The 20,390-nt window shown below is 42.2% G+C and overlaps 1 protein-coding gene across 7 annotated transcripts in view; it reads right to left on the bottom strand.

Annotated features, from left to right (window-relative positions):
• The window catches only part of plekha5 (pleckstrin homology domain containing, family A member 5), an 85,709-nt gene that overhangs the window by 38,596 nt on the left and 26,723 nt on the right, over positions 1-20,390 (bottom strand). Inside the window, exon 1 of one of the 7 annotated variants that reach the window (XM_034204829.1) lies at positions 10,690-10,954. The exons of the other annotated variants lie outside the window; for them this stretch is intronic. The gene's annotated coding sequence lies outside the window, so the exon portion shown is untranslated. Of the gene's footprint in view, positions 1-10,689; positions 10,955-20,390 lie in introns of those variants that run through there. 7 annotated transcript variants of the gene reach the window in all.

Genomic DNA, 20,390 nt, shown 5'->3' on the forward strand with positions numbered 1-20,390 from the left:
CAGCTCTGGTCTATAATTACTGGAGGCACTGTTGGCAGCAGAGCACTCGTGCGGTCTTGGGGTAGACCCACGGCACCATTTCTCTTTGGTATCCCTTCACATGTGCATATACTCTTCTGCTTATAGGTTGGCTATGGATTTAGGAAACGAAAGAAGTCTGGATAGGTATTTATATACACAGAAGTGGGATGAAAGAATAATGTTATGTGGAATTATGGATAATACTTAATAATCAGTTCCAAACTATCCAAAACTTGAGAATCATTTAGCTTTGATCCTCTTGATGCATGTACCACAAGTTGGCCTTCATGTGGTACTTTAGCCATGAGTAAAAGGAAAAGAGGTTTAAATATAAGTTCATTCTGCCAACCTATTAATTGGCAATGCATGCCATTTCATTACAGGACTGCAAAGCGTTTTATTCCTTCTGGGATATTTAAAAGAATAATGATCTAATTGTATGAAATATCTCTACAGTTCACAGTATGCACTTTTATCGCCATCACCTCTATTTGAGTGACTGCCAAGTGTCGAGTAACCTTTTTGCTTACATGGCTAGCAACCTTATAACTATGGAACAGAATGACTATTTACACATAACATTATGCATATTTTGCATAAACATATTGTTATATTTGTATAATATTTGTTATATCGTGTGACTGCTAGTGTTGCCAAAAGAGACCAAGACAGAACAAAACTAAGGCAACTTGACAGTTCATTGACATTCAAAAGAGTGATGGAGTCTTTATACTGGAAGAGGATCCAATATGATGCCCATGTTGCTCTGCTTCTGTTTCTGCTTCTCGCCATAGGAACTTGACACCATAACTTAGCATTGCTCCAAAGCACCCAATTAAAAGACTGCCCCCATTAGTAACACCTGTTCATCAAGACTTTTTGACGGGACACTGAGTCAGGGAAAACGTTCCAGGCTAATGTACGCTACTTATTTGCGATCACAACAAGTGCAAATATATTTTCTGGAGCATTGTTTAGCATGGCTATTTGAACATTTGTAATGATTCTGCCACATTGATCATAAAACCAGACCAACTCTAAAGGTCACTCTGCCCACTGACCTAAATGTGGAGGTGACAGACATTCTGCAACAGTGTTTCCGCCAGACCAGGGCTGAGAGGGTGGGGGTGGTGTGACGTCACGTCGTGTCACGTGACTTGCGTTTTGAATTGAGCCGTCCCTCTTTACGTATTTGTGATGGGAATTCCGGCTCTTTTTAGTGAGCCGGATCATTTGGCTCGGCTCACTAAGAAGAGCCGGCTCTTCGTTTTACCACAGTGTTACGGCTGCTTTTTCTGCCTGCTCGGTAACCTGTCTGGGATTGTCTGCAGCTGTGTGTGTGTGATTATGTAAATTAGCTGTGTGGTTGCCCCAACGTCATTGGCTGTCATCTCCTGGTCCATTTCCGAGGACACTGATTGGAGCACGCCGGCCGACGTTCTCCAATCCCTGTGCAAGCCCAGAGCACACCCGCTGGTAGGGCTGAACGATTAATCGATTTTAAATCGAAATCACGATTTTAAATGATGCGATTATCAAATCGCAAAGCCTGCATTTTTTTTTTTTTTACAATTGTTTTTGTTACATTTTTATTTATTTTTTTCTTGTGTGTCAGTCATCCACACCAATCAGAAGTGCTGTGCTCCACATGAACCAGCCATTGTTAATCAATCAGAAGCGGCCCATGATAGAAGGTGATGGACAGATTGATCTAATCACCTGCCAAGTATTTTTGAAAGTGCCTGCCCTTTCCAAATGGCTTCCAAGAGGCGCATTCACACCGCAGTACTTTTCCCACAAAGGTTCATGAGAACTTAGTTCATGAGAACTCTTTAGTTCTCATGAACTCTTTAGTTCTCATGAACTAAGTACAGATCGCGTTCACAACGGAATAAGTCCCTGGGGGAGGATTAGGCAAATGAAGCCGCTGACGTCACTTCTTCTTCTTCTGCTTTGGGTTTACTGGCAGGCTGCAAACCACTTCACGGCGTATACTGCGTATATTTCCGCCCAAAGTCCCCGGCCGGAAGTCCCCGGAGTTGGGGACTGGCTTCAGTAGAAGCTGCTGGGAGTCCCAGCAGCTTCTACTGAAGCCTTCAGAGTAAATCGCCAGAACGCCGACACCTCCTCATCTCCCACCGCTCCCATGTTTTATTTTGTGTTGCCATAAGTTAGTCTCTCTGCGCTGGGCTAATGCTAATAATGCTAATGCAAGGATAATAAAATGGCGGCTTCACAAAACTTTTTGGGAGTTTTACGGGGCGTGGTTTGCAATCCGCCCAGCCAATCAGACATAGGAAACTTTTTCTCCCACGAAAGTCCCTGCTCTCTAGCAGGAACGGAAAAGGGGGTGAAAAGGTTCTCATGAACTAATTTTAGTTCCGGCTCTTTTTGGTGTGAACGCAACATTTCGGAACTATATCGGAACTAAAGTGGGAAAAGTACTGCGCGCCTAATGGAGCTTTCCTAGATGGTTTGGTGAAACAAACCATCTGAGTCAGGTTAGTAATGCTCCATCACCTGTTTTACATCTATTGCAGGGTGAATCTTAAACTGAAGCTTGACTTTAAAGCAACCCAACGGAAGTTTCATGTAAGTTTAGTTCTTTCACTCGTAGCTCGGGCTGCGGGGGTGCTAGAGACGGGAGTACGTTGATACGACCTTCCTAGCCGGAGTTATGGCCGCATTTTACAATAAACTTCCGTTGGGTCGCTTAAAAACAAATATCGCAATTCGAATCGCAATCGCAATATTTGTCAGAAAAATCGCAATTAGTTTTTTTCCCAAAATCGTGCAGCCCTACCTGCTGGAGAGGACTACAAAGCTGGGGACAATCATCACTCAGGAGGCTCTGCTGCGATCAGATGCCTCATACCTTTTGCTCTTGTGTCGTGGACACTACAGACAGTGGCGGCACCAGAGATTTTCTCTAGGGGGTGCTGTGGGGTAGCTTGACGTTTCATAGAGGGTGCTCAAACATTAAGGGTTTCCCATTAATGCACCAGCGCTACAGTTGAATTTTCTACTGCAACACTCCCCACACGCACACACAGTGTACCCGCGACTGTTACAATGAAGGCTCGGTAATCAGTTCACGGCATATAGGTGTAAGCAGGAGTAAAGTGCTATTTTTTACAAGTGGTGTGTGACCTCACCTCCTCTAGGAGGGTTCTCACCTTCTCTAATGGGGTCTAAGATTTTTTTTTAAATATTGAAGTTAAAAGCATCAATCTGGTACACTTTGAGAACAAAATGAAGAGATCTATGGATATACTGTATCTCTCAACATACATATGAAACATAACTGTAAACAGATGTTCTATTTCTTTATAGATATTTTACAAATCCCCTTTTAAAAACAAACCGTTTGAGACCCACTGAGATAACTAGACTAAAGTTAACTATCTAAACACTGAGAGTCCTTTACTTCACCTGAGCTGAGGTTATCTGAGACTCTCCGTCTGACAGGAGATAGTTCTCCCTCCACCTTGTTGTTGAAAAAGCTCCTTATATCCGTTAGCTTGGCTAGCTAGCACCAGATGCTAACCACAACGATCTCCGGTAGATACCCACCGGTGCGCGAGCTCTCTCTCTCTCTCTCGCTTGCGCACGCACACGAAATGGCTCGTGCCACACACACACACACAGAGCAGAGCTTGAATGAAACACAGAGACCCAGAAGTAAGCTACTTGTACTCACGAGGCCTATTATGTGCAGAATCCCTCTCGCTTTCAGTTGGTTTTGATTGAGTGTCCACATGTGGACGTTTAAGGACTAAAAAACGATCCATTTGTCACTTTGCTGTTAGCAAATAATGTGGGGCTCCAGCTAACAGGAAGTCACTCAAGTGTCACAAAGTAATTTAGCCTATGGGTAGGTCAAAAATCTAATGGGTGCTGGCCATTGGCCTAATCATATCACCTGTGTTGGCTTTATGTTTTGGTCAAACATTTGTTTGTTTCACATTTGCATTGATGTAATCAATAATTTTTCTGATTTAATTTAATAAAAATAAAAATAATAATTTTCGAAAAAAAAAAAAAAAACACATTTATTGGGGGTGCTTAGGGGGTGCTTTGGCAATCCTGGGGGGTGCTTCAGCACCCCCTAGCTCCCCCCCTGACTACAGACTGTGCTTAGTGTTGAGTGTGGATATATGTGTTTAGCGTAGGGTGCTTAGTTTCCCTCCTTCAGCTGTGTTTTCTTACAGCTCCCTTTCTTTAGACTGTATCACTTTAACGGTGAGGGTTATTTTGGTTATTAGCTATTAGCTATATTTCTTTGTATTTAAGTAGGCTCCTTTTTTAGAGTCCTCCATTTGTTAGGTTATTTGTCAACCTGTGCCCTTTTGCCTTTTTGTTGTTTCAGGCTGCCTGCCTGCCATTTTGTTTCACCTTGCTTTATAATAAAACCATTTATAATTATTACCTCAGTGATAAACATGGAGGCCATGCAGCAACATGATGGCTCTGGTGGTGTGTAGGCCAAAATAGGCAGGGGGTGTAACAGCAGTACACAGTTTCCGGTTTAAATCTATTTTAGACAACCTAGAATAGAAATCAACAAAAATCAGTTGTTTCCTTTTGCACTGGTCTCTACGCTATTTCTTTTTTCTATCCACATTTACGGCAGTGACATCTAGCATAGCAGTGTGATGGGGTTGACAATCCTGAGAATAAGGATAAATGCATCCCACATTGCAGAAACAGAATCAGTTGTATTGCCTCCACATGGCTTCAATCGCTGATTGCACATTTGACAGGATTATATTGCAATACATTATTGAATGTGTAGCTTGGTTGCTTTGACTGAAGATACATGAAGCTTTCTGAAAGCATCACAGGATGATAATGTAGTCAGCAGCCAGCCGACACAATCAACTGATGCTGCACAGCTATAGCTCCAAACCTCTTTTGGACTAAATGTGTTTTTCAAAATACCTCTGCCATTTGTGACGGTCACAGATGCTCTGTGGAGTGTGGTCAGCATAAGATCAGGAGGCTGCACAGTAAGGGGAGCATATGGTAACATGTGTGCTTCAATAGAGGGCAAAACATGATCCTCTTTAGTCTTTAGTCCGGTTTAAGGTTTCTTCTTGTTTTCCAGAGGGAGGTGTTGTTTCTGAGGGTGGGTAGGGGTGAAGGGCACCAGGAGGGGTCTTGTCTCTACGCCTCAGATGTTTAGTTGTTGTGAGGGTCTAGGAGTGTCAGTGAGAGCTGACCACCCTGTAGTGAGGAGGGTTGGGCAGATTTCTGAGTTCAGTACTGTCCACAATAATTAGCAGTGAGCTGCAGTAATGAAGGGCTTAAGGTCTGGGGGTCAACACTCTACAGGCTCAGCTTTTATTGTTCAGGAGGGTCTTTGATCCTTCACTCCCCTTCTACTACAGTTTAACAACAAACAACTGAGAGGCTCCGAAAAAGGACCTTTACATTCGAGGAGGGAAAAGGTCTTCATGAGTTTTGACAACAAATCGCTGGGTTTTAACAGTTCGGGGGGCCCCACTGCAAGCTCCCTCATGTTATTATTATTTGACTTGAAAGCCAAACCAACCCCGGAGTTCAGACCTTTTCTTAGTGCGCTTTAAAAGGTGAGTTGGGGCGTTCTTTAGTGGAGCGTTCAACCTTATTTATGTCGTCTGTGAAGCCAAAAGCAGCACTTTAATGCTATTTGGAGAGATAGTATGTTTGATGTTGATACAACATGCTCAACTTCATTTAAAAACAAAAAAGTTGTTGGTAATAAAAACATTGTCAAAAAAGGGAGAAACTAAAATCATCTCTCCCTCAACCTGCATCTATTTAATTTAAAGTACAATGCAGTAGATCAAACAAATAAGCAAATAGAGAGGTGTCATTTGTCGACCCCTATAGTCATTATGGGTTTTGAGCAACATCATAGCAGCGTCACTATGTCGAGGCTAAACAGAAAAGGAAAGGAAAAAAGAACATAACTTGATTGTTTTGACGCTTTTTTAAAGTGTGGAGTGCCTGGAAAAACTGGGGGTTTTCCTCATTTGTGTTTGAAAAACCCCCCAAAAAACCGGTCAGTCATAATGAAGAGTCTGAACTGCTGGTGCTAATTTGATTATAGGGAAAATGTATGGAAAAACGTTTTTTTAAACCAACCTACCCGATTGTATCAACAAGCAGATGGAAGATGTGTTTATGTGTGACACTTTGTTACACTAAAATAAATGTGTTTATATCTATTTCACCACTCTGTATTTTGCGTCATTTAACTCGTGCTCCAGAAATGGGCCAGGAATCAGTTTATATTGAAACATATCGTGTGCAGCAACGAGGAAACTGACTGATAACTCGAACATGATTTGTTGCTGTGTAGAAGAAAAAATGATTCAAAGTCAAATACTGCAGCATCCTTTTATCTGCATCCATGCTGCTACAAGATTCAAGTACTACTGTTACTTTAAGCAAGCACAGTAAGCCATGACTCTCGATATCTGTCAACTCTGAGGAGTAAATACTACCTAACCACAGCAAATGTATCCTTATTATCTTTCATTGAATGCCCTTCAAGCCGCTACAAGGCCTGAGCATCCTGATGTGTGGAAGTGCAGGTCAGAGCAATCCAGGATATGATCAAATGACAGTGCTGTACATGCTTTAATCATTATAGCATTCATGAGAATATTTTAGCACATATCGCCTCGTAGGATTTACCCTTATCCTGCTACCAGGGCAGAAAAAGATAAATATACCATCTTGAACCAGGCATATTGCAGCTATGGTTCCCTTCACATTTGACTCTTTATTGACCCATGGGACTAACTGGTGACACTTAAAAACTATATCTATCATTGCTAAGATCCTACAAACAATTATGAATGTCCTTTAAAAAGGCAGTATACAACAAGAAAGTCTACTATAATTCAGCAGGAAAACTCATTTCAAATCTAACCACAAATCACCAGAGCCTTTCAGCGATAATGAATCATCTTGTTAATGGTCACAAATCTAATCCTATTACACAGGAAGGAACTTGGACAAGACGCCAGGCAAGACTAGTGATTACTGAATAAAGCTTTCACAGTATCAGGAGAGTATTCTTAACTAGCATCAAAAAAGAGTTGGTTGCGGTGGAACTCCTCAATACCTCATTGACTAGAGTATGAATAGCCCGCCTCACAATAGCTGAGCTGAATAAGCAGAATAGGCAGTTTGTGAGAGGGGGCAGCGAGAGAATAGACAAAACAGGGGCTTTGCAGTCCCCCAGAGGGCACATGAAATGCAGTGCGACGACATGAAGCAATGTGCTGTCACAGAACGGCAATACCTGGATTACTGTCATGTCTGTAATTAATCTGGGTACATCACTTTAAGGCAGTGTTGCAGACAATGTGCATCAAACCACACTCACAGAAAACACAGCCAGTAGCTTCAGCTTGACTTTCACTTAAGACCTTTTAGTCAACCACAGAAAACAGCTGCTCATTCGTGCTACAAATCAGATTTTCTTCACAAACAATTCAATTAGCAGCCCCCTCAAAGCAGCTGCGACGGCGTGCTAAGTGTGTCAAGGTGACACAGCTGCAAAGCCGACTCAAGAACATTTGAAAAAGCCATGGAAACAAGCAAAAAAAAAACGACTGAAAGAGGTTAAATGTTGTATTTATGGAAAGGATTGTGAAAGTTCAACTGCAGCGCATTGAAGTCATGTAAATCAAGCTTCATTGTGACCAGCCAACATGATGCCAATGTTCCTCATTACACACAATAATTGGTTCCTTAAAAAGGTCTATCTATGAAACAGAAAATCCAAACATTACAGTTACAACGTAGCTAAAGTTTCCATCTTCACTTCCGGTGTTTGTCAAACTCCCCTTTATAATCATCCAATGTTTAATTTCCTGCTATATTAAAAACAACAACATTTAATCTTCTTTGCAGGCAAATAGATCAAATGAAGGAAACCCAAAGACAGTATGTCCAAGTACACTGTGATAATATGTGTTTTCATTTCCTGAAAGTTAGACAGGCCTCATATCCACAATGTATAGCTAGTTAAGTCCATAGCAGGACAAAGAGCAGAAGCTCCCAAAATAAACTCTACTTATCAAGGTCATCTCCTTAAAGAAATAGATGGATGAAAGGCTGGGAAGATGCAGGCTTAGGGACTATTGACTGGTATGTTTTAAAGATGCGTTAAAACTATTATTACTTTCAGCTTTATTTCAATCATTAAGACCAGAATAGTAGTACAAAGGGAGAACTAACAACTGCTTTCAGGTTTCTATTCCTCTTTCTTACCACAAAGAACAACTGCTTTCAGGTTTGTATTCCTATTGTTTACCACAGACCAGAGTGAAGAAGCATTAGAATTTGAGCAAAACTCAAAATGTTTCCAAAAGATATTCAATAGTACGCACACATAGCGCTAGCGTCATTCCCTTACAAAACATTACTGCTGCCAGCATGCAAATTAAACACCTAGCATTCAATTGAAGAACTAAGCACTGTATTGGAGGGCAACATCGTACATACATGTTCTCCATATTTCAATCAAAATACGCACATTTGACCAATGTTGGTAGGTCTGCATATGGACATTAGTGCATTGGCTGAATACAGGACTGAACCATGTCTGCAGTCGTTACCATTTTTCTGATGTATCTCCCATTACTCAAAGCCAGAAATGAAATGCGGCTCCACCCTCCACCCCTCCCTCCATCCTCCACCCTTGATGTCTTAAGCCAATAACAGGGCATCTGTATATCTACTTTACTGCTGACCTGCTCTTTGAAAATATCACTTTCTTCCATACAATTTATTTGGATGGTCTTATGAATACATTTGCTCCATCTAAGACTTTTTCTTATAGAATATTTTAACATTTACCTATCCAACTGAAAGTATACCCTTAAGGTTAAATCATATAGTTAAACGTACTTTCTTTAGAGTTTATGATTGAAAAGTTTTGCAGTGAACTGTACTGTTTGATGAAGGCGTGCCTCGCCCCTGAGCTGAACTCCACAAATACATGATGTCAGTAGGAAACATTGCTTAAACATCAGTGACTCCAAGTCTGTAGGAAACACTGCACGTGGAGGACAATAGTCACTGAATCAGCTCCTGGGGGAAGAGAAGAAGTAATAAGGACAACATAGCTGTTCCTTCTCTCCCTGTGGGTTTGACATGTGTCATCCAATATCCGTTGGCTTTTTACAGTGAGAGCAACACTACACACATGCTGCTCACCACGATATACTTTGTAAGAAAGTATGTGTAAGTATAACGTTCAATACATACAAGGGAATCTGTTTTAGATATTACAAATAACTGTGCTGTGTGCCAACATCCACTGATTAGTCAATCAATGAGACCATACAGGGTCAAAAGAAATACACACACACATAAGGTGCCATCATTTCACATGCACACATACATGGTGGATAGCTTGGTAGGCTATATATTAAGACTTCAACTAAATGCGTTTGTTTACATTATGCAAAAAAACATATCCTACTGGATCACCATAAGGACATTTCCAGGAATTCTGGTATAATCCAAAAAATCTAAAAAAGAAATAAGACAAAATGCACAATGCTTAGCAGATGTAGTGAATGTGTTCTGCTCTACCTTGGTGATTAAAGAGAGGAGATAGTCTAGGTTGCTGTGGGAGAGACAGTGGGCAAGGCCATAATTATGGCTTAAGACTGTGAATGACAGATAAAAGCTTTTAAAGATCATCCAGAACCACTGAGCAGTTCAGTACTGTCAGGAACAGACATTACCATCTGATGCCAAGTCACAGAATAAATCATGGGGTGAAACAGGGGCTCTTCAGTAATGCTCAGGGATGGCAAACACTTCAGAGAAATGGAAATGAAAATCTTGTTTCTAATAACAGTGTATTACAATTGGCAGGGCAAGCTTTCTTTTCTCATTGAGAATACAATTGCATCAAAACCATACTACACTGAAATCCAAGAGAAAGAAAACAGACACAAACTCAAAGCAAAAGTCAAATGTATTTTCCCTGAAGGGTTTTGCTTTCACAGTTGTGTACAGCCGCTGGAAACCTGGGGCTCAACTTGAACTGACCAACAGAAAACTATGAAAGAAAAACATGTCATATTTGATTTGCAATTTCCTTTTGGCATTGCAGGTTCAACGTAGAGTTGGGAAAAGCAAGCCTAGAGCAAACATGCAGAATGTCTACTAGAATGGAAAAGAACATTTATTTAAAAAATACCTGAAACAAACTACAGAAGAAATCACACACAAAAAAGGTCCACTTATATAGCATTTTATCCTACATTAACTCCAAGTAGCCTATAGGAAATCCTCTGGGTGACCACACAGAGGTGCATTGACAAAAGGCTGACAAAATAGTATACTAATCAGTGTATGGTGGTGTCCAGTTCAAAGGCGCTGTTTGCACATACAGCCATGTGAGAAACAAACGCTGACTGGAAGCCTGGCAGCTGGTTAAACCATAGACTGAATAGCTATTACAACTGCAAGACAAAGCCAATCACAGCCGCTGCGTTCATCTAAATGGCTTTTTGATAGTATAAACCCCCACCATCAGCACAAAAACAACCCGATCATTATCGCGTTAAGAGCTAACCCCGCTCAATGTATACTGTATGCAGTGTAGTGTATGTCGCAGACGTCGACAGCACTGCAGGTTTTTTTACTTACAATGAAAAGCTTCCATAAATCTTCAGTTAAACAGTCGCGGTGAAGTCAAGCGTGCCGGGAAAAAACAAGGAAAACGTTTTATCCAAGTGGGAACGCCACATGCACCGACGTGATAGTTTCTTGTTACTTTGAAGAAGAGTGTGTTATTGAAGTCCGCTGCTGCTGCTGTGCTCACCAGGCAGGAGCCCTCGCGCTGACTGCTGCGCCGCGTGCGTCCGTAGTAGACACACACACACTGAAATCCGAGGCGATGACGTCACGGCCCGGATGTAAAGAGAGAGCAAGGTGGCCACTGGCTCTTTATCATGCACACACACACACACACACACACACACACACACACACACACACACACACACACACACACAGAGACAGAGACAGGGAGACTGTGCTTCTACAGTGTGGTTGTGGGTTTCGGGTGACATGAATTTAAAAAAGACAACCGTAGTTTCCGTTACAGTAACCGCACAGGATTTATTTTATGAAGGCAATTTACAAATTTCCAAACTCCTCCACACGTTGAAAAAATGCCTGGAAAAACATGGGACACACCAGCTCCACCCGGGACATTTTTACAAAACCGCATGGAAGAACTAAAGTGACACCAAATACCAGTTTTAAAAGTATTCCATTGTTTATTTCTGTCTGTATCCAGGAAGTCAATAATATATGTTTTCCTCAGTGAGGCATGTTATCTTTGAATGTGGGGAGCTGCCCCTCCCTCAGCTCATTCTTTAACAAGTCCTGACAGGGTGGGCATGTTGTAAAATGAGCATACACTGCCTTTGGCTCCAAAAAGCTCATCATCATAAAAGTATTTTGAAACATCTTGATAAAGTTCTGTTGAATCTGTTGCAAACACATTACAAGTTACAGTTACAGGCATTTTGAAACGGCAACTCAAGCCTGGTATCCATTCGTGTCCATTCAAGTTACTGGATCTAAGCTTGTTAGTTTCAATAGGATGAAGTGAGTGAAAGAACTGAATATCAAGTAGGTCCAGCAGGGAGCCTGCAGCTATTGAAGACATGAAAGCCTGGACAATGACCTCGCCACCAACCTAGCAGCCAAACAGCTCCTCCACTCATCAACCTGCTGGGTGCAGTCAATGGTGCAGGAAGACACCCAGAGACAGTCAATACGCTCTTTTCTCTCCCTGTTCCCTGCCATTACTGATACTTGAACATTTCTTAGGAGAGGACTGTAGCTTTCAACGTCAATGTCTTAACAGAAAAGGAAAACAAATAGCCTACTTTAGTGGGTTGAAAAGTAACGAGTAACGAGGCATTACAGATATTAACAGCATAAGCACCATTTGAACTACCTTGACCAACTCTACTACATTAATAATGCAACATGCTTCCATTAAAAGGGGGAGGGGGAGTACACTAAAACATTCAATCAGCCATCCTTGTTCCTCCAGGGAGGGCCTCCCATGCTGGGGCTTGGAGCCAGAGGATATGACCACCACCTGGGGCACAGAATCGACACCATACCCCAGGGAAAGCACAGAGGGAAGGGATTGAGTATCTGGAGGATATGTGATATGATATAGAGACCCAATCCATGAAAGATGAATCCATAGTGAATAGGAACTTGTGCTTGAACGCCCACAAAAAGGTGTCAGAGGGGAAAATCAAACAAGCTGTTAAGCCATCTGTGTATGTGCTGTGTTGCTACAGTATGTTTATTTTTTATTGTAGAAGTCTGCTGTCTGCATTCATACTCAAAGTTGACTAATGTTAAGAAAATAGCTTCCACTCTTGAGCCCTTCACATCGTGCTAAAAATAAAACAAGATGGATCCAGAAAAAACATTTATTTGATCCTCACAACACCGTGAGCTTCATCAATGTATATTCCTCACAGCTCATTCATTGTAAGTTAGTCTGAGGGTATTTGCTGGATGATTCAAGAGTACATGTCACCATCACAGCCACGAAGCCTCCTTTAATTACTCAAAGCATACATCAGGAAGATACGTCCCCAGCTGACTCAGAAAGCGACTCAGGTTCTGGTCCAGGCTCTCGTCATCTCACGCCTAGACTACTGCAACTCCCTCCTGGCTGGTCTACCTGCATGTGCCATCCGACCTCTGCAGCTCATCCAGAATGCAGCGGCTCGTCTGGTCTTCAACCTTCCTAAATTCTCCCACACCACTCCGCTCCTCCGCTCCCTTCACTGGCTTCCGGTAACTGCTAGAATCCACTTCAAGACACTGGTACTTGCTTACCATGCTGCGAATGGATCTGGCCCTTCGTACATCCAGGACATGGTTAAACCGTACACCCCAGCGCGTGCACTACGCTCTGCATCAGCCAAACGACTCGCTGCGCCCTCGCTGCGAGGGGGACCCAAGTTCCCATCGGCGAAAACACGTGGGTTTGCTGTCCTGGCTCCAAGATGGTGGAATGAGCTCCCCATTGACATCAGGACGGCAGATAGCTTGCACATCTTCCGGCGCAAACTGAAAACTCATCTCTTTCGACTCCACTTCGAGCGTTAGAACTATTAACGAAGCACTTTTATACTAATAAAGGACTGGATTACCTAAAGCCAGTTGAGTAGCACTTGAAATGTTTTGGCTCTATGAAACCTGATGTACTTATATGATTCTGTTTTCTTCAAGGTTGTGTCTTCCTGGTCGAATGCACTTATTGTAAGTCGCTTTGGATAAAAGCGTCAGCTAAATGTAATGTAATGTAATGTAATCTGCAGTCTGGGATCAAATCTGAGCTACCGTGACTTAAATTGCACAAGGTGTTTTACATGTTGTTGCTTCATGTTTGAAAATGTGTTTTGAGGAAAACCAAAAGCCACAATCAACCCAGCAGCTGAGCATGTGTTCTGATTTCAACTATAGGCAATTTTTAGTAATTTTCTTTTTATAAACTAGGAAACATGTCCAGATCAGGCTGAATAGTGAAACATGTTCCTTACACCAGCTCATTATGCGTTTAGTGGGAGTGGGAGACTTCTGTTCCAGGAATTTGTTTAAGGAGGAGTGTATCTTAACCCAAAACTGAACTCCATTGTATGGATACACACCATTAGGCTTTATGAGAGAGTCAGGATAACATGGGCAGGCTCAGATGTGTTGATGTTATCAGAGCGCTGTGGTTGGGCTCCTCCACTCCTACTGTCTGGCCTTCAAAGCTCAAGGCCTTGTTTAGTAATGATGCACTGTGTGTGTGTGTGTGTGTGTGTGGTGTGTGTGTGTGTGTGTGTGTGTGTGTGTGTGTGTGTGTGTGTGTGTGTGTGTGTGTGTGTGTGGTGTGTGTGTGTGTGTGTGTGTGTGTGTGTGTTGTGTGTGTGTGTGTGTGTGTGTGTGTGTGTGTGTGTGTGAAGGAAAGTACACAGACTACAGGCAACAGCAACACCTGCACAACTCAATGTTATCCATTACAATGGCTCTGCAACAATACAGTTGAGTATCGTTGAAAAGTATACAATGTTTAATCTGTGTTTATAAAGGTGAGGAGTCGTCTGTTATTTCACAAGGACACAGTTTGTTTTGATTTTATAATTGTATTGATGTTTTGTTTTAATTAAAAATGGTTGTTGTTTTTTTTATTTGTCATTGTGATGTCAAAATGCACGATGAACACATCTCAAAAGACAATAAAAGCAATATTTCCCTCTGTATGTTTTTCAGTTAGAGGAGGGTCAGCAATAAATTGCACTTTAAAATGTAACTATCATTCATTTGTACTGGTGCTTTTTCCTGTCAAATGTATTTTAAAAGTATACGGAAAACAGTAGAAAGACAGAAATAAGGACATTCTAAGGGCATGTAATCTCAATGTCAAAATACAACATTTAGCAAATATGGCATATTTTCCTTATGAAGATTGAAGAAGAACTTATTGTCATTACGTAGTACAGGTACTATGTAACAAAACGGTTTCTCTGCGTTTGACCCATCCTAGTGTTAGGAGCCATTATGTACGGCGCCCGGGGAGCAGTGTAGGGAACGGTGCCTTGCTCAGGGACACCTCGGTAGCACCTTGTCTTTCCGGGACTTGAACTGGTGACCTTCCAGTTGCCAAGCCAAGTCCCTATGGACTTCGCCACCACCCACAGATTGTGCAATCCAATTGAATCATTTTGCTTTGTTTCTAAAAGCAGTCTTACATTGAATTGCATAATATTTCTTTGCGGTACAGTGCAGTGCAACTGAGCCCATAGGGTATTCTATAGATGAAGCTGACAAACCTTCTCCTCTATTGTACATTGTACCAATTATCAATGAGCAACAGAGCATTTCTTTTCAGCTACAGTTTGCACTAGGGGCTTCATCCGGTTCTCAGCTGACAGATGCCGAGGAGAAGCTTTCAGACTCGTTAACTGCCCACACAGAGTCGCAGAGAGACGGGGAGGGGAATGGCTAAATGTTCACATGTTTATCTACTCTCAGATGAGCCTCTCCTACCTGCCCACTCGCTCTCGTCTCTGACTCTTTCCTCTTCCACCTACACTCCCACGCTCTCCTTTGTCAGTGTCCGCCGCTCAGAGCAGGCTATTTACCTGCCGGTGTTCAGAGCAGCTGCAGGTGCAGTGGCTGCAGGCTACAGCACCCAAAGGTAGATGGTGAAGAAAACCGTCGAAATCAGAGCGTTTGCCATTACTGTGCAGCAACCTCTGTTCCGACTGGGTGATAGCGAAGGATTACTGCATGCACCAACATGCATGACCAGCTTGTCTTCAGGGAGCCAGTGAGAGGATGGGCTGAAGTGGCCACCCTCTTGGTGCATGGAGTGGGTGTGTGGGGAAAGGGGATGACTTCTGCTCCAGTAATTAGCTGTGTGAGACAAACGGAGCTGAAAAACAGCAACAGACTCCTGGGAGCCTGAGCGGCCATTATCCACACACAAAAGACCAAAACATGGTCCCTCCGGTAACATCAGTGAATCGGAAATGGCTATGTTCTTCGTAGAGGTCAAATGTACAACTAATCTTAATATCTGCTTATCGAGCCATGGGATCACATGCTTGTAAATGCTATTTGTATTTGTTAAGTCAAATCTGGAACACTGGATAACTTGAAATACATTTAAAAGCCTTCAGCTAATGTATGACATGGCAGACGATATGAGAGGGAAGATACCAGCCACGATCGATGCTCCCGAACAGGACAAACAAGAAACAGAGCAGCAGAAAGAAACCTTTTGAGCCGTTTCCATCTCTGCAATGGAGACAAGGTTGCTGGGAAATTAGAAATCCCAGCAGGAGAGAGGTTTAAGTGTCTGCCTTGACTACAGAGACGAAAGCATTTGCATCTGATACTGAACTAAAAGCATTTCTCTCAGTACACTTCAGATGACTGTGACCATTGTATATTAAATAAAGAAGTCAGACAGGATCATTTATTTCTTGAATGTCCTTCACGGTGCACAGAATGTAAAGATACTAAAAACAGATAATCAACTTCCCCCAACAGTGTAGTTCATGACAGTTTTCCAAATGCTTTTATGTGAAGATGTAATGAGAGGTAAAGGTTTTACACTAGCACACTGGGAAAAAAGGAACTAATGAACAACATCAAAAAGGAACGTGGCAATTTTTGCAGAGGCTAATAAAACGGACCAATCAATGCGGAAGTCAAACTCACCGCCCCCCAGGCTGCCAGGAAGTTGAGAGGAGCTGAATCCTCTCGTGAATAACAACACCCCACTGACCGTAATGATGTGAGCAGGCCAAAAATCACTGTGCTAATGACACATTGAGAATCGATAGGCGTTCTCTAGGATCTGGCTCATGCAAATGCAAGAGATATGCTAGTGGGAAGCACAGGCAATGTCCTGGGATTACACCGAGAAGTGAGACTCACAGCCGCGGAGAAGCAAACGTGTGGGAGGAAAATGAGTCCTGCAGATCAGTGAACCCACATCGCTCTTCAAGCACAATGACCCTTGGGGGGGTGACATGAGAAGGTCAGCAGGGAACACAGGGGTCGCACACACGCTTCACTGCTCAGGCGGCTTTGTGAGCATTGGCAGCACTGACAGTCTCACATTCCAAAGTTTGCAAGTCAAAACACCAACAGAGATACGCTGTAGCACGCGTGCTCTCCCAGTACAGCCCCCTTCAACACAACTCAGCCAACTCCTGACTGCCTGTGTGCTGAGAGGCTTGCTTTCCCCTTTTCAATTCAGTATCAGAAAAGGGTATTTAAGCTCTCGTCTCCAGTTGTCCAAGAGGTTTTCAGACATGCTTTACAACTCTTGTAATGAAACGGACAGCATCGACCAGTTGGCAACCAAACACAGAGTCAACAGTTTGGTTATGAATAATTTAGAGTTGAAAGATACACACAAACACTTCTGGGTAAGCACGGCATCAATAAATGAGGCCAACTACTTATATATAGGTTAATGACATCTGATCAAGTCACATACTGTAAATGGTGAGCTCCGAGGCCAGCAGAGAGAGATAAACAGAAGGAGGGACCATGCATATGAAAACAAAGACAGTGTTTTAATGCAGCACTAACACTGCAGTTGACCTACTGTTTTCCCCTTGAACTGGTATTTATATACTGTGTCCACAAAATCCCTACCATTATTTTCTTATTATATGAGTTCATTCTAAGTTTGCATTAATTTGAATGCAACATGTGACCCTTACACGGGTTTAATGCTGTTGGAGGCTACTCTGTAACACTTTGGTTGACAGTAATTTCCCTCAGAGGGGAATTTATTGTTTACATTGAACCAAGAACCAACAGTGCACGCAGAGAGAGAACGGAAACAGAGACGTTGTTTCGTAGTGAATACGTAATTCTGTTGGATACAGTAATGTACCCAGAACTACAATTGCAGACTTAAGACTGTGAAGAGTAATGACAAGGGATTATCCAGTGTAACTGGGTCAAACGTGTGTGATGACAATTCATTCAGAAGACTAGTTCAGCAGATATGCCTGTCTCTCATTTCAAACGGTTGTATGGGGACATTGTGTTGGCTTACTTTCGAGCCACATTAGACATACATTGTTTAATAATGCATTTCCAGTCATTTCCTGAGAGGATGGATGGTAAACCTCAGCTAAAAACAGTACTTTAGATCATATATAGTCTACTTGAACAATACAAGCCTATACTAACAGAAAGCAGGATTAACCATGGCATGTTATTCACACTGCTCAAACACAATATCTGAAACTGCAAAGACTCTCAAGTCCACTCACACTTCCTCCAGATTCACGCTATCTGCAGTGTTATAAGTCAGGCCTCGATCAATACCAGCTTCCACAGAGGACACATACAAAGATGCACACAGTTCATTGTAAGACTAATGAATGTATTAACTCTTGTCTTTGGGTGTAATGAGTCTGTTGGGAGAGGATAATGTAGGCCATGCTGCTGATTTGATAGAGCCAAAACACCAACCTCATCCACATACACAGAGGGTCCATAACCCACTGCTGACTGATGATTATACAGCAATGGGGAAGCACAGCGTGTATCATCGCCTCTTCCATCAGCTCATTTCCCTCCTGAGATTACGTTGTAGTTGCAAATTGATTATGGAGAACAGCCTTCAGATGCAGAATCAGCGTCTGTCGCACACATGTCCACAATGTACAGTACAGCAATAGAGCTGAGACAAACATAATGCTATGAATGTTATCGACTCGGAAATGTATCTCTGAATGTAATAAAAGCGTAGTTATGTATCCATTCTGAAATTGAAATTGATCTCTAAACAATCGTAACATTATCTTATAAGTGTGTTACTCCAGATCTGCAGCAGATTTCCATTTATCACAACCAGGAGGACTATTTACTCCAAATGCCCCTTTCCTCTTCCTCATAAATAGCTAAAGAGAGAGCGGAAACTGTCTATCCAACTCAACTGCTCTGGGACTACAGAAACATCACCCCGCTATAAAAAGCCTGAAGTTTTATGACAGTCACTTATTTAAAGACCAGGCCAATTGCCTAAAACGCATATGAATGGGGACAAAGACCTGAAATGGTGAAGAATTTCTTTTGAATTAGTTAGAGACAGAATTACTGCAACAGGTGCAACTACATGCAAGAAGAGAGTCTTATTGGTTTAGAACGTGAGAGTCCGAATAGTGTGAGTTACGACAGCTATGGCTACTGTAGAGGCCAGAGGGAGGTATTTTATATTTCTATCTGTGCTTTCGTAGCTGTTGGCTTCTAATACCCACTTCAAGTGCATAATAATGCATGCTACAGGAGAAACGAGTGTACTTCACAGTCTGTGTCTGTGTCTCACTGTGTCCCAGTTCCATGGTCTACTCATTTGAGCAGGTTTCGAGTATGCAGAGTGTATACTTGGAAATACCTGGAAATGATGCTTCATTTAAAAAAAATGTAATGCAGAGAGGTAATGGAGGAGCTACTAACGGTAGCACAAATCTGTAATATTGGGAATCAAATGTGACGGTGTGTGAAATTGTGATGAGCATTTTTTCACCTTTTAAATACCAAAAGATTAATTGATGCAACTGCAAAACAATCATCAGTAGATCTATAAAGAATGGACAGCAATAGTGAAAGATAGCTGCATTCGGTGGGGTTTCCCTATAGGTTATTGAGCCTGTTAGTGGTGCTGGTAGTAGAGCGAGCTTTTGATCCACTACCTAGCCTTCAGCGGTTCTGAGCATGCTCAGTACGCCTGCCAGAGGGCCAGCCCTTGCTTTGGCCTACTTCTGATAAAACCAATAATGTCATAGGAAGTTTCTTTGCAATGAGTGAGCGTATGTGCGTGTGTGTGCACTCCGACAGTGGATGGTGTGCCCTCAATATAGGAGTAAAAATCCAATCTCATCACAGCCGCAAACAAATAATACCACCATTGGTGATAGGCATTATTGATCCGTCAATCATCGTGGGCTTTAACAGGCAAAGATATATAGTCATGATGTAGTTGGAGGAAAAGCCACAACCACAATTGCGGCTGATGGATAAAAGGACTTTAATTCCAGATCGACAGAGAGATTGAAAGAATGGCAGCTCTTAACTGACACTGTAAGGAAATGCAATAAAGGATCTGTTAAGCTCTAGTTCCTCTGGTCCCCGGGCTGAGATAGCTGCTAGCGTGAGCAGAGAGAAGGGGCAGCTCCGCCTCACTAAGACATCGCTCCAACTGATTATAGAAAAGATGACCAACAGAAGTGGGTCAGCCACGAGATTGACAGGCCAAGATACTTTGAGAGACAAGAAGAGAAAGCGAGAGTAAATGTGAGAGTATAACTTCAGAAAGTTAACCGTGTTGGAAATTGGAAGAAGGGCGATTTAAGATACTGTTTCATTTTTTACTTTGGAAACTGTTGGTAGGAACATAAAAGACACAGCGCAGCGCCTCTAATCACGCAGGGCGATATGTACATGTGAAAATGTATATTGTAAGACTACAATTATAATTTCCTCTGTCTTTTTCTAACCAGATGAGCTTTCTGGCAGTAAGCTAAAGAAACAGTCATCTTGTGCTGTGGATGTTAAATATTAACATGGTCAAGCTGCAGGAAAGCAAACAGCAGGTGACTAAACAAACACTGCTGGGAGCACATATTCCAGTTTGTGTCTAAACAGTTTCAGTCATGTGGAGGAGAAGTGCCTTAGGAAACCACATATTAAGTGACTAAAGCCTGCCTTTAACAGACCTAGATGTGACTGTCTTTTTTTCTCTCAAAGATGCATTATCGCTATTAGTTTATCCAAGTCAAATG

Source organism: Gymnodraco acuticeps, unplaced genomic scaffold, assembly GCF_902827175.1.
Source record: "Gymnodraco acuticeps unplaced genomic scaffold, fGymAcu1.1, whole genome shotgun sequence".
Classification (NCBI taxonomy): Eukaryota; Metazoa; Chordata; class Actinopteri; order Perciformes; family Bathydraconidae; genus Gymnodraco; species Gymnodraco acuticeps.